The sequence below is a fragment of the Triticum aestivum genome, chromosome 6D (genome assembly GCF_018294505.1).
Source record: "Triticum aestivum cultivar Chinese Spring chromosome 6D, IWGSC CS RefSeq v2.1, whole genome shotgun sequence".
NCBI lineage: Eukaryota > Viridiplantae > Streptophyta > Magnoliopsida > Poales > Poaceae > Triticum > Triticum aestivum.
Window position 1 is genome coordinate 458,810,696 of NC_057811.1, and position 14,383 is coordinate 458,825,078.

General features: G+C 47.2%; 1 protein-coding gene across 1 annotated transcript in view; it reads right to left on the bottom strand.

The window, feature by feature from the left end:
• Positions 1 to 14,383, bottom strand: part of LOC123142700 (protein TSS-like) — a 43,858-nt gene that overhangs the window by 27,969 nt on the left and 1,506 nt on the right. The gene's annotated exons all lie outside the window — the stretch shown is intronic.

A 14,383-nucleotide genomic window follows, 5' to 3' on the forward strand; every position in this document is an offset into this window, starting at 1 on the left:
AACTTTCGGGTTACCGCATACTAATATCTCTACAACCCTAGCGTCACCGAACCTTAAGTGTGTAGACCCTACGGGTTCGGGAGACATGCAGACATGACCGAGACGCCTCTTCGGTCAATAACCAACAGCGGGATCTGGATACCCATGTTGGCTCCCACATGTTCCACGATGATCTCATCGGATGAACCACGATGTCGAGGATTCAATCAATCCCGTATACAATTCCCTTTGTCAATCGGTACGTTACTTGCCCGAGATTCGATCGTCGGTATCCCAATACCTTGTTCAATCTCGTTACCGGCAAGTCACTTTACTCGTACCGTAATGCATGATCCCGTGACCAGACACTTGGTCACATTGAGCTCATCACGATGATGCATTACCGAGTGGGCCCAGAGATACCTCTCCGTCATACGGAGTGACAAATCCCAGTCTCGATCCGTGCCAACCCAAGAGACACTTTCGGAGATACCCGTAGTGCACCTTTATAGTCACCCAGTTACGTTGTGACGTTTGGTACACCCAAAGCACTCCTACGGCATCCGGGAGTTGCACAATCTCATGGTCTAAGGAAATGATACTTGACATTGGAAAAGCTCTAGCAAACAAACTACACGATCTTTTGTGCTATGCTTAGGATTGGGTCTTGTCCATCACATCATTCTCCTAATGATGTGATCCCGTTATCAATGACATCCAATGTCCATAGTCAGGAAACCATGACTATCTGTTGATCAATGAGCCAGTCAACTAGAGGCTCACTAGGGACATGTTGTGGTCTATGTGTTCACACATGTATTACGATTTCCGGATAACACAATTATAGCATGAACAATAGACAATTATCATGAACAAGGAAATATAATAATAACCATTTTATTATTGCCTCTAGGGCATATTTCCAACAGTCTCCCACTTGCACTAGAGTCAATAATATAGTTACATTGTGATGAATCGAACACCCATAGAGTTCTAGTGTTGATCATGTTTTGCTCTAGGGAGAGGTTTAGTCAATGGATCTGCTACATTCAGGTCCGTATGTACTTTACAAATATCTATGTCTCCATTCTGAACACTTTCACGAATGGAGTTGAAGCGACGCTTGATATGCCTGGTCTTCCTGTGAAACCTGGGCTCCTTGGCAAGGGCAATGGCTCCAGTGTTGTCACAGAAGAGAGTCATCGGGCCCGACGCATTGGGAATCACCCCTAGGTCGGTAATGAACTCCTTTATCCAGACTCCTTCCTGTGCTGCCTCTGAGGCCGCCATGTACTCCGCTTCACAAGTAGATCCCGCCACGACGCTTTGCTTGCAACTGCACCAGCTTACTGCCCCTCCATTCAAAATATACACGTATCCGGTTTGTGACTTATAGTCATCCAGATCTGTGTCGAAGCTAGCGTCGACGTAACCCTTTACGACGAGCTCTTCGTCACCTCCATAAACGAGAAACATATCCTTAGTCCTTTTCAGGTACTTCAGGATATTCTTGACCGCTGTCCAGTGTTCCATGCCGGGATTACTTTGGTACCTTCCTACCAAACTTACGGCAAGGTTTACATCAGGTCTGGTACACAGCATGGCATACATAATAGACCCTATGGCCGAGGCATAGGGGATGACACTCATCTTTTCTCTATCTTCTGCCGTGGTCGGGCATTGAGCCGTGCTCAATTGCACGCCTTGCAATACAGGCAAGAACCCCTTCTTGGACTGATCCATATTGAACTTCTTCAATATCTTGTCAAGGTACGTACTCTGTGAAAGACCAATGAGGCGTCTTGATCTATCTCTATAGATCCCGATGCCTAATATGTAAGCAGCTTCTCCAAGGTCCTTCATTGAAAAACACTTATTCAAATAGGCCTTTATACTTTCCAAGAATTATATATCATTTCCCATCAATAGTATGTCATCCACATATAATAAGAGAAATGCTACAGAGCTCCCACTCACTTTCTTGTAAACACAGGCTTCTCCATAAGTCTGTGTAAACCCAAACGCTTTGATCATCTCATCAAATCGAATGTTCCAACTCCGAGATGCTTGCACCAGCCCATAGATGGAGCGCTGGAGCTTGCATACCTTGTTAGCATTCTTAGGATCGACAAAACCTTCCGGCTGCATCATATACAATTCTTCCTTAAGAAAGCCGTTAAGGAATGCCGTTTTGACGTCCATTTGCCATATCTCATAATCATAGAATGCGGCAATTGCTAACATGATTCGGACGGACTTCAGCTTCGCTACGGGTGAGAAAGTCTCATCGTAGTCAACCCCTTGAACTTGTCGATAACCCTTAGCGACAAGTCGAGCCTTATAGATGGTCACATTACCATCCGCGTCTGTCTTCTTCTTAAAGATCCATTTATTTTCTATGGCTCGCGGATCATCGGGCAAGTCAGTCAAAGTCCATACTTCATTTTCATACATGGATCCTATCTCGGATTGCATGGCTTCAAGCCATTTGTTGGAATCCGGGCCCGCCATTGCTTCTTCATAGTTCGAAGGTTCACCGTTGTCTAACAACATGATTTCCAGGACAGGGTTGCCGTACCACTATGGTGCAGAACATGTCCTTGTGGACCTATGAAGTTCAGCAGTAACTTGATCCGAAGCTTCATGATCATCATCATTAACTTCCTCCCCAGGCGGTGTAGGCACCACAGGAACATCTTCCCGCGCTATGCTACTTTCCGGTTCGGAAGGGCTGACTATCACCTCATCAAGTTCCACTTTCCTCCCACTCAATTCTTTCGAGCGAAACTCTTTCTCCAGAAAGGACCCGTTCTTGGCAACAAAGATCATGCCTTCGGATCTGAGGTAGAAGGTATACCCAATAGTTTCCTTGGGGTATCCTATGAAGACGCATTTCTCCGACTTGGGTTCGAGCTTTTCAGGTTGAAGGTTCTTGACATACGCATCGCATCCCCAAACTTTTAGAAACGATAGCTTAGGTTTCTTCCCAAACCATAATTCATATGGTGTCGTCTCAACGGATTTCGACGGAGCCCTATTTAAAGTGAGTGCGGCAGTCTCTAAAGCATAGCCCCAAAATGAGAGCGGTAGATCCGTAAGAGACATCATAGATCGCACCATATCCAATAGAGTGCGATTACGACGTTCGGACACACCATTTCGCTGAGGTGTTCCAGGCGGCGTGAGTTGTGAAACGATTCCACATTTCCTTAAGTGTGTGCCAAATTCGTGACTCAAATATTCTCCTCCACGATCTGATCGTAAGAACTTTATTTTCCTGTCACGTTGATTCTCAACCTCACTCTGAAATTCCTTGAACTTTTCAAAGTTCTCAGACTTGTGTTTCATTAGGTAGACATACCCATATCTACTTAAGTCATCAGTGAGAGTGAGAACATAACGATAGCCACCGCGAGCCTCAACACTCATTGGACCGCACACATCGGTTTGTATGATTTCCAATAAGTTGGTTGCTCGCTCTATTGTTCCGGAGAACAGAGTCTTGGTCATCTTACCCATGAGGCATGGTTCGCACGTGTCAAATGATTCGTAATCAAGAGACTCCAAAAGTCCATCTGCATGGAGCTTCTTCATGCGCTTGACACCAATGTGACCAAGGCGGCAGTGCCACAAGTATGTGGGACTATCATGATCAACTTTACATCTTTTGGTATTCACACTATGAATATGTGTAACATCACGTTCGAGATTCATTAAGAATAAACCATTGACCAGCGGGGCATGACCATAAAACATATCTCTCATATAAATAGAACAACCATTATTCTCGGATTTAAATGAGTAGCCATCTCGCATTAAACGAGATCCTAGATACAATGTTCATGCTCAAAGCTGGCACTAAATAACAATTATTGAGGTTTAAAACTAATCCCGTAGGTAAATGCAGAGGTAGCGTGCCGACGGCGATCACATCGACCTTGGAACCATTCCCGACGCGCATCGTCACCTCGTCCTTCGCCAGTCTCCGCTTATTCCGCAGCTCCTGTTTTGAGTTACAAATATGAGCAACCGCACCGGTATCAAATACCCAGGAGCTACTACGAGTACTGGTAAGGTACACATCAATTACATGTATATCACATATACCTTTGGTGTTGCCGGCCTTCTTGTCCGCTAAGTATTTGGGGCAGTTCCGCTTCCAGTGACCACTTCCCTTGCAATAAAAGCACTCAGTCTCAGGCTTGGGTCCATTCTTTGACTTCTTCCCGGCAACTGGCTTACCGGGCGCGGCAACTCCCTTGCCGTCCTTCTTGAAGTTCTTCTTACCCTTGCCTTTCTTGAACTTAGTGGTTTTATTCACCATCAACACTTGATGTTCCTTTTTGATCTCCACCTCCGCTGATTTCAGCATTGAATATACCTCAGGAATGGTCTTTTCCATCCCCTGCATATTGAAGTTCATCACAAAGCTCTTGTAGCTTGGTGGAAGCGACTGAAGGATTCTGTCAATGACCGCGTCATCCGGGAGATTAACTCCCAGCTGAGACAAGCGGTTGTGTAACCCAGACATTTTGAGTATGTGCTCACTGACAGAACTATTTTCCTCCATTTTACAACTGAAGAACTTGTCGGAGACTTCATATCTCTCGACCCGGGCATGAGCTTGGAAAACCATTTTCAGCTCTTCGAACATCTCATATGCTCCATGTTTCTCAAAACGCTTTTGGAGCCCCGGTTCTAAGCTGTAAAGCATGCCGCACTGAACGAGGGAGTAATCATCAGCACGTGATTGCCAAGCGTTCATAACGTCTTGGTTCTCTGGGATGGGTGCTTCACCTAGCGGTGCTTCTAGGACATAATCTTTCTTGGCAGCTATGAGGATGATCCTCAGGTTCCGGACCCAGTCCGTATAGTTGCTGCCATCATCTTTCAGCTTGGTTTTCTCTAGGAACGCGTTGAAGTTGAGGGCAACGTGGGCCATTTGATCTACAAGACATATTGTAAAGATTTTAGACTAAGTTCATGATAATTAAGTTCATCTAATCAAATTATTCAATGAACTCCCACTCAGATAGACATCCCTCTAGTCATCTAAGTGAAACATGATCCGAGTTAACTAGGCCGTGTCCGATCATCACGTGAGACGGACTAGTCAAGATCGGTGAACATCTTCATGTTGATCGTATCTTCTATACGACTCATGCTCGACCTTTCGGTCTTCCGTGTTCCGAGGCCATGTCTGTACATGCTAGGCTCGTCAAGTCAACCTAAGTGTATTGCGTGTGTTCCGAGGCCATGTCAGTACATGCTAGGCTCGTCAACACCCGTTGTATGCGAACATTAGAATCTATCACACCCGATCATCACGTGGTGCTTCGAAACAACGAACCTTCGCAACGGTGCACAGTTAGGGGGAACACTCTCTTGAAATTATTATAAGGGATCATCTTACTTACTACCGTCGTACTAAGCAAATAAGATGTAAAACATGATAAACATCACATGCAATCAAATAGTGACATGATATGGCCAATATCATTTTGCTCCTTTGATCTCCATCTTCGGGGCGCCATGATCATCTTCGTCACCGGCATGACACCATGATCTCCATCATCATGATCTCCATCATCGTGTCTTCATTAAGTTGTCACGCCAACGATTACTTCTACTTCTATGGCTAACGTGTTTAGCAATAAAGTAAAGTAATTTACATGGCGTTATTCAATGACACGCAGGTCATACAAAAAATAAAAACAACTCCTATGGCTCCTGCCGTTTGTCATACTCATCGACATGCAAGTTGTGATTCCTATTACAAGAACATGATCAATCTCATACATCACATATATCTCATTCATCACATCCTTTTGGCCATATCACATCACAAGGCACATGCTGCAAAAACAAGTTAGACGGCCTCTAATTGTTGTTGCAAGTTTTTACGTGGCTTCTATAGGTTTCTAGCAAGAACGTTTCTTACCTACGTAAAACCACAACGTGATATGCCAATTTCTATTTACCCTTCATAAGGACCCTTTTCATCGAATCCGTTCCGACTAAAGTGGGAGAGACAGACACCCCCTAGCCACCTTATGCAACTAGTGCATGTCAGTCGGTGGAACCTGTCTCACGTAAGCGTACGTGTAAGGTCGGTCCGGGCCGCTTCATCGCACAATACCGCCAAAACAAGATAAGACTAGTAGTGGCAAGAAAAATTGACAACATCTACGCCCACAACTGCTTTGTGTTCTACTCGTGCATAGTAACGACGCATAGGCCTGGCTCATGATGCCACTGTTGGAGATCATTGCAGAATTTTAAAATTTTCTACGCATCACCAAGATCCATCTATGGTGTTTACTAGCAACGAGAGGGAAGGAGTGCATCTACATACCCTTGTAGATCGCGAGCGGAAGCGTTCAAGTGAACGGGGTTGATGGAGTCGTACTCGTCGTGATCCAAATCACCGATGACCGAGCGCCGAACGGACGGCACCTCCGCGTTCAACACACGTACGGAGCAGCGACGTCTCCTCCTTCTTGATCCAGCAAGGGGAAAGGAGAGGTTGATGGAGATCCAGCAGCACGACAGCGTGGTGGTGGAAGTAGCGGGGATCCCGGCAGGGCTTCGCCAAGCGCAAGCGGGAGGGAGAGGTGTCACGGGAGGGAGAGGGAGGCGCCAGGGGCTAGGGTACTGCTTCCCTCCCTCCCCCACTATATATAGGGGTCCTGGGGGGGGGGGCGCCGGCCCCCTGGAGATCCCATCTGAGGGGGGGCGGCGGCCAAGGGGGTGGCTTGCCCCCCAAGCCAAGTGGGGCGCCCCCCACCCCCAGGGTTTCCAACCCTAGGCACAGGGGAGGCCCAAGGGGGGCGCACCAGCCCACCAGTGGCTGGTTCCCCTCCCCACTTCAGCCCATGGGGCCCTCCGGGATACGTGGCCCCACCCGATGGACCCCCGGGACCCTTCCGGTGGTCCCGGTACAATACCGATAACCCCCGATACTTTCCCGGTGGCCGAAACTAGACTTCCTATATATAATTCTTCACCTCCGGACCATTCCGGAACTCCTCGTGACGTCCGGGATCTCATCCGGGACTCCGAACAACTTTCGGGTTACCGCATACTAATATCTCTACAACCCTAGCGTCACCGAACCTTAAGTGTGTAGACCCTACGGGTTCGGGAGACATGCAGACATGACCGAGACGCCTCTCCGGTCAATAACCAACAGCGGGATCTGGATACCCATGTTGGCTCCCACATGTTCCACGATGATCTCATCGGATGAACCACGATGTCGAGGATTCAATCAATCCCGTATACAATTCCCTTTGTCAATCGGTACGTTACTTGCCCGAGATTCGATCGTCGGTATCCCAATACCTTGTTCAATCTCGTTACCGGCAAGTCACTTTACTCGTACCGTAATGCATGATCCCGTGACCAGGCACTTGGTCACATTGAGCTCATTATGATGATGCATTACCGAGTGGGCCCAGAGATACCTCTCTGTCATACGGAGTGACAAATCCCAGTCTCGATCCGTGCCAACCGAACAGACACTTTCGGAGATACCCGTAGTGCACCTTTATAGTCACCCAGTTACGTTGTGACGTTTGGTACACCCAAAGCACTCCTACGGCATCCGGGAGTTGCACTATCTCATGGTCTAAGGAAATGATACTTGACATTGGAAATGCTCTAGCAAACGAACTACACGATCTTTTGTGCTATGCTTAGGATTGGGTCTTGTCCATCACATCATTCTCCTAATGATGTGATCCCGCTATCAATGACATCCAATGTCCATAGTCAGGAAACCATGACTATCTGTTGATCAACGAGCCAGTCAACTAGAGGCTCACTAGGGACATGTTGTGGTCTATGTGTTCACACATGTATTACGATTTCCGAATAACCCAATTATAGCATGAACAATAGACAATTATCATGAACAAGGAAATATAATAATAACCATTTTATTATTGCCTCTAGGGCATATTTCCAACATATCCTTGGTAGACCCTTTTAGAATACTGCAGGGGCTGTTATTGATTGCAACAAAGGCAATGTCACTTTTCATCTTAATGGTAATGAGCATACGGTACACTTTCCGAGAAAACAACCTCAAGTCCACAGTATCAATTCTATTGGAAAAATTCCATCGATAATTATTGGAGGCTTTAAATTTCCTCTTCCTACTGTCAAAAAGAAATATGATATTCTTATTGTTGGGGATGTGCATATCCCTGTTGAGGTAACCTAGTGCTATTCGAAAATTCTCCGGTTTCATGCTACTCGGAATGAGTTTGTTAACAAGACTTGATCAACCTTGTTAGTGGATTCCTTTTGATGAGCATGAGATGGATGAAGTTAGAAAGCACAACTCTCTGTACCCTCCTTTTACTTTCTGTTATTTAGATAAATGAAGCAAAAATAGTGTTTTCTGTCTGTTTTCTGAATTATCCGTGCAATAAAAAAATACCCCGAAAATAAAAGTTCTCCAAATGCCCTGAAATTGAAATATGATTTTTTCTAGAATATTTAAGAATATCTGGCACTGAGAAAACCAGGGGGAGCCACCACCTGGCCACGAGGGTCCAGGGCGCGCCCTCCCCCTGGGCGCGCCCCCTGCCTCATGGGCCCCACATGGCCCCCTCCACTTATTCCAGCACCCACACACTTCGTCTTCCTCCAGAAAAAAATCACTATACAGCTCAAACTCGTGTTCCAGCTCGTTTTGCTGCAATTTTCGATCTCCTTGCTCAAAGCTCCGTTCACAAAACTGCTTTGGGGGATTGTTCTTCGGTATGTGACTCCTCCAATGGTCCAATTAGGTTTTGTTCTAGTGATTTATTCATTGCAAATTTTTGCTGCTTAGGTGACCCTGTTCTTGAGCTTGCATGTCAAATTTATTTGGTCCTAGTTAGTTCTAATGCATGATATAGTCTCTAGGCACTTGTGGGAGTAGTTGCTATCAATTTTGTTGAGTTTGGTTCACTTTTATTTTGAGTCATTAAAAATTTCAGAAAATTTTCAGAGGAAGAAATATGTTTAGGAAAATGTACCAAGGTGGTTCTTCAAGGAAGCAAGGGCCCAGGCCTGCAATACGTGAGCCGGACCATGAACCACCAAGAGAAGCTCAAGTGCGGCCTTGTGAATGGCCGTCAGAAAATTTCATGGTACGAGCAGGAATTAAGGATGAATTTGACGCGTATGTGCGTAATGCTGAACTCGAGGGCTTCGTGTCAGATAAGTGCCCCCAACATTACTACCTAACTGATTCCTTTGTGAGAAGGTTTAAATTTACATCATCACGCAACTCTCACATGGTCTTGTTTGATCTTTATGATAAATCTTATACCATGGATTTAGAGGATTTTAATACTGCTTGTAAACTCCCGCAGTGGGGTAGTGCTAGTGAACCTCGCAAATATGAATATAAAGACTTTCTTGCTCGTATAACTGTGGGGGAATCTAGGGAAATCACGCAAGCTACCATAGGGAGTATTCATTTTCCTGCCATACATTATTTTGCTCTCTTTATAGATAGATGCATCAACGGAAAGGACGAGGCATGTCACATGTGCGTCCCCGATCTTAGTGTTCTCAGGAGCGCTGTATTAGGAGATAAACAATATAACTTGGGAGCTATTGTTGCACGAAGGTTGCATCATAACAGTATTAGCGGAGATTTGTTTGGTGGAATTTATGCAACCCGTTTAGCTAATTTTCTTGAGGTACCCATTCATGAAAATGATATGGAGTTGCCTCTTGCTTATCTACATTGTAATGCTATGGTTCGTCATCAGTTTGTTGAGAGGAATGACCAATTCCTCCAATACCGACTAATCTTTGACAGACGTCGCACTGTCCACATTGTTCTCCCTGCTCCTGCTTTCTTTGACTTTCAGGCAAAAGGGAGATATGTTATAACCAGGGAGGAGGCGAACGAGTATGAGAGTAGGACGGAGGCAGCTCGCCTCCAAGCTGTAGCACATCAGGAAATAGCCCCTGCACCTCAGTACGACCCCAGTTACAACTTCGGATATCCGCCAGGCCAGTCGTGGCCATAGACCAACTTAGGCCAAAAGCCTAAGCTTGGGGGAGTACGTATTTCTCACCAACAATACATTCATGTTCACACATTCATTCTAGTTGTCGGTGCTCATACTTTTTCATTGTACTATCCATGCTAGTTTATTTTCCTTTTTCCTGCTTTCTTCTTGTGTGTTTGAAAAACCTTAAGGAAAAAAAAATTAGTTGTGGCTTTTAGCTAGTTTAATTTTCATGCTTGTAGTAGTAATTAAAAGAAAACCCAAAAAGATTTCTCGTTCTTCTTTTGCTTGTTGGGAGCTTTCCCGTGTAAATAGTTTTATTTCTTTTCCTTTCTTTGGGGGTCGAGAGGAGAAGACCAAGATGAAAATGTTGAAGTGGCTCTTATATGCATTATTGTTGATTTAACCAGGAGCCCATATTACCTTGTCTTCTCCCTTGAATTAAATGCTTGCAGATTCCAGCTTAGTCCAATGCACGTGCACTATTATTATTATTATCCACACCGTTCGGTAGTGTGGACTGATTGAGATAAGGGAAGTTGGTATGAACTCGACCTCTCTTGTTTTTGTAAATATGATTAGTTCATCGTTCCTGATTCAGCCTATTATGAATGAACATGTTTGCAATGACAATTAGAGATTATAGTTGCTTATGCCATGCTTAATTAGCTAGGAGTTTATAATGCTTTAATTTGCGTGCCAACATGCTGTTAAAATGGTTGTGATGTGGTATGATAGGGTGGTATCCTCCTTTGAATGATTCGAGTGGCTTGACTTGGCACATGTTCACACATGTAGTTGAAACAAATAAACATGAACATTCATGCCACAATAAAGAAAATTACATTGATAATTATGTTAGGTAGCATTCCACATCAAAAATTTTGTTTTTATCATTTACCTACTCGAGGACGAGCAGGAATTAAGCTTGGGGATGCTTGATACGTCTCCAACGTATCTATAATTTTTTATTGTTCCATGCTATTATATTATCTGTTTTGGATATTTAATGGGCTTTAATATGATCTTTTATATTATTTTTGGGACTAACCTATTAACCAAAGGCCCAGTGCCAGTTTCCTTTTTTTTGCCTATTTCAGTGTTTTGCAGAAAAGAAATACCAAACGGAATCAAACCTTCGCGATGATCTTTCTGGGAACAAACGCAATCCAGAAGACTTGGAGTTGAAGTCTGGAACGCCGCGAGGCAGCCATGAGGAAGGAGGGCGCGCCCAGGGGGTAGGCACGCCCCCACCCTCGTGGGCCCCACGAAGCTCCACCGACGTACTTCTTTCGCCTATATATACTCTTATACCCTAAAAACATCAGGGGGAGACACCAAACCACTTTTCTACCGCCGCAACCTTCTGTACCCGTGAGATCCCATCTTGGGTCCTTTTCCGGTGATCTGCCGGAGGGGGAATCGATCACGGAGGGCTTCTACATCAACACCATTGCCTCTCCGATGAAGCGTGAGTAGTTTACCACAGACCTTCGGGTCCATAGTTATTAGCCAGATGGCTTCTTCTCTCTCTTTGATTCTCAATACAAAGTTCTCCTCGATGTTCTTGGAGATCTATTAGATGTAATACTCTTTTGCGGTGTGTTTGCCGAGATCCGATGAATTGTGGATTTATGATTACGTTTATCTATGAATAATATTTGGTTCTTCTCTGAATTCTTATATGCATGATTTGATATCGTTGCAAGTCTCTTCGAATTATTGGTTTAGTTTGGCCTACCAGATTGATCTTTCTTGCAATGGGAGAAGTGCTTAGCTTTGCGTTCAATCTTGCGGTGTCCTTTCCCAGTGACAGTAGGGGCAGCAAGGCACGTATTGTATTGTTGCCATCGAGGATAAAAAGATGGGGTTTATATCATATTACTTGAGTTTATCACTCTACATCATGTCATCTTGCTTAATGTGTTACTCTGTTCTTATGAACTTAATACTCTAGATGCATGCTGGATAGCGGTCGATGTGTGGAGTAATAGTAGTAGATGCAGAATCGTTTCGATCTACTTGACACGGATGTGATGCCTATATTCATGATCATTGCCTAGATGTCGGGGTATTCTCACGGGGGGCTTGCGAGTCGACAGATGCCACAAGGGCTTAGTGTGAGGGTAAGACTGCTGCTGATAGGCCCGGGAGCGGGTATGCGAGTAGCACGCGCTAGTTTACCCAGGTTCGGGGCTCTCCGGAGAGATAATACCCCTACTCCTGCATGTCTGAATATCTGTGGTATATCTGGTACAGAGTGCTCCTAGAGCTGTATCTGAGATCAGTGCCAAGTGCATCTGATCTGGTATCTGTGTAAATATGTGTGCACAAGAGTGTGTGGCATGGTGCACTTGGCACTAGTGGCCGTGGGTGGAGCTTGTGGCCGTATGGGTGTGTGTCCATACGTGAGCATGTATGCATGTGTGTGTGAGTCCATCCCCCATGGATGGATGGATGTGTGCCTTTATATAGGCATGGGGGTAGTGGCTTTGGCTGTAAGCTACCATGGGTAGCTTACAAACCAAGCTATGTAGGCATGGTGCATGTCATGCTTGTTCCCTGGGCCCTTTATAGAATAGTGCCAAGGGGACAGGTACACTGTAGATGATGGCGTCGTGGTACAGCCGTCTCGTCCGCGGTATGGCCGTCACGTCGGTGTCTTGTCGGTGTCGGGTCGGGCTGAAGTGGGCAGCCGGCTGGTTCGCGCAGTCGGCAGCCGGCTGTGTTGAGCAGTCGGACGGGGAGCCGGCAGGAGCGGCCGGGCAGTCGGACTGAGGGGCTTTGCTAGCCCCGATGTCTTGAATTATTGTCTCGCCGTCTTCGGGGTACCCTTGGTCAATTACTCCGTCAGTAGCCTCCAAGCCTCTGGGCAGCTTGGCAAAGTTGGGCGGAGGTTTTTTGGCGGGTGTTGATGTAGAAAATGACGATGACAGCCGGCTTCGGGCGGGGGCGCGCCAGCGCACTTGCTGGGTGTAGCCTCCGAGCCTCCGGGCAACTTGGAAAAGATGGGCGGAGGCTTTTCGCGTTTGTTGGTGCAGACGATGGCGTCGAGGGTGCCGGGCGCGGACACGAAATCCGCTGGCCGGTGCTGTCGGGCGCGGATGCGGGGTCCGCCGACTGATGGTGTCGGGCGCGGTCGCGAGGTCCGCCGACTGGTGCTGTTGCTGACAGCCGGCTGCAGGCTGCAGCCGGCGCGGTTTGCTTCCAGTGGGGGCGCGCCAGCTTACCCACTGGGCGTAGCCTCCGAGCCTCCGAGTGAGGAGGCGGGTTTCCCACGGAAATGCTCATGCAAAAAACAAAGTTAGTCCGCGCAGATATATCAAATGTTTGCTTTTAGCATTGAAAATTTTATGCGGAGGGTGCCGACTCGGTTTCGTCCGAGCCCCCTTCAATCTTTTTCATGTTCCCTCCACTCTTTGGCTTGTGCTCTCGCTTGCCGGACAGCCGCTCTGCGGTCTGTGGCTGAGAGTGGGCCACGGAGTGGAGTGTACAGTACTCAGACTCTGGAAGCAGATTTGATCGAGCAGATACTCGTAAAAGAAACGACCGGGTCGCCCGAACCATTTTTTCTTCCCGGACGTTTTTCGCGTGGGTGGCCTCCAGCGTTCACTCTTGCTAGCCGGACAGCCGCTCCGCGGTCTGTGACTAAGAGTGGGCCTTTGGTACCGCGCACGCTACTAAGCCGTCTGCGGGAACTAACGTCTCAGGCCAAGCGGCCAGCCTCCGGGCCAACTCTGGCTGGCGCCAGGGCGAACAGTGGCGCAACTGTAATAAAAACGGAGGTGCTCCCCGAGCGTCGCTCGGGGTTATCCGTGTTTGCGTGGTGCAAAAATAAGCGGGTGAGGAGCTTACATTGCTTTTTGGCGCAGACGAGGCGGAGGTTGATCTCCGGCAGGTGGTCCGAGCCTCCGGGTGCTCGAGGGACGCCACAGTCGATCAGGCCCGACTGCCAGGTGGCGGGGCCCGACTGGAGCCTCCAGTTGGCAAGGCGTCGAAGCGAACAGCCGGTCAGCCGACTGAGTGACGACGCGGGGAGTCGTCCAGAGCAGCCGGCTGGACTGCTGGCCATGCAGCCGGCCACGCAGCGGATGTGCAGCCGGCCACGCACACGCGGCCGTGCTCCTGGACGTGCAACCCGCCATGCATGCCCGTATACAAGTTTTGCTTTCTCTTTTTTTTTCTTTTTTTCTAACACCCGGCTGTGTGCAGTCGGACACACTCCAGCCGACCTCTTCTTTTCTTCTCTCTATTCTTTTTATGCTCTGCCTGACGAGCCGGTAGGAGCGGGACGCGGCGGAAGCGAACGGCCGGGTCGCGCCAAAAGTCGGCGTCCGGGTTGCGGGGGAGCCGGCAGGCTGGGTCGTCGGGGAAGCCGGCAGGCC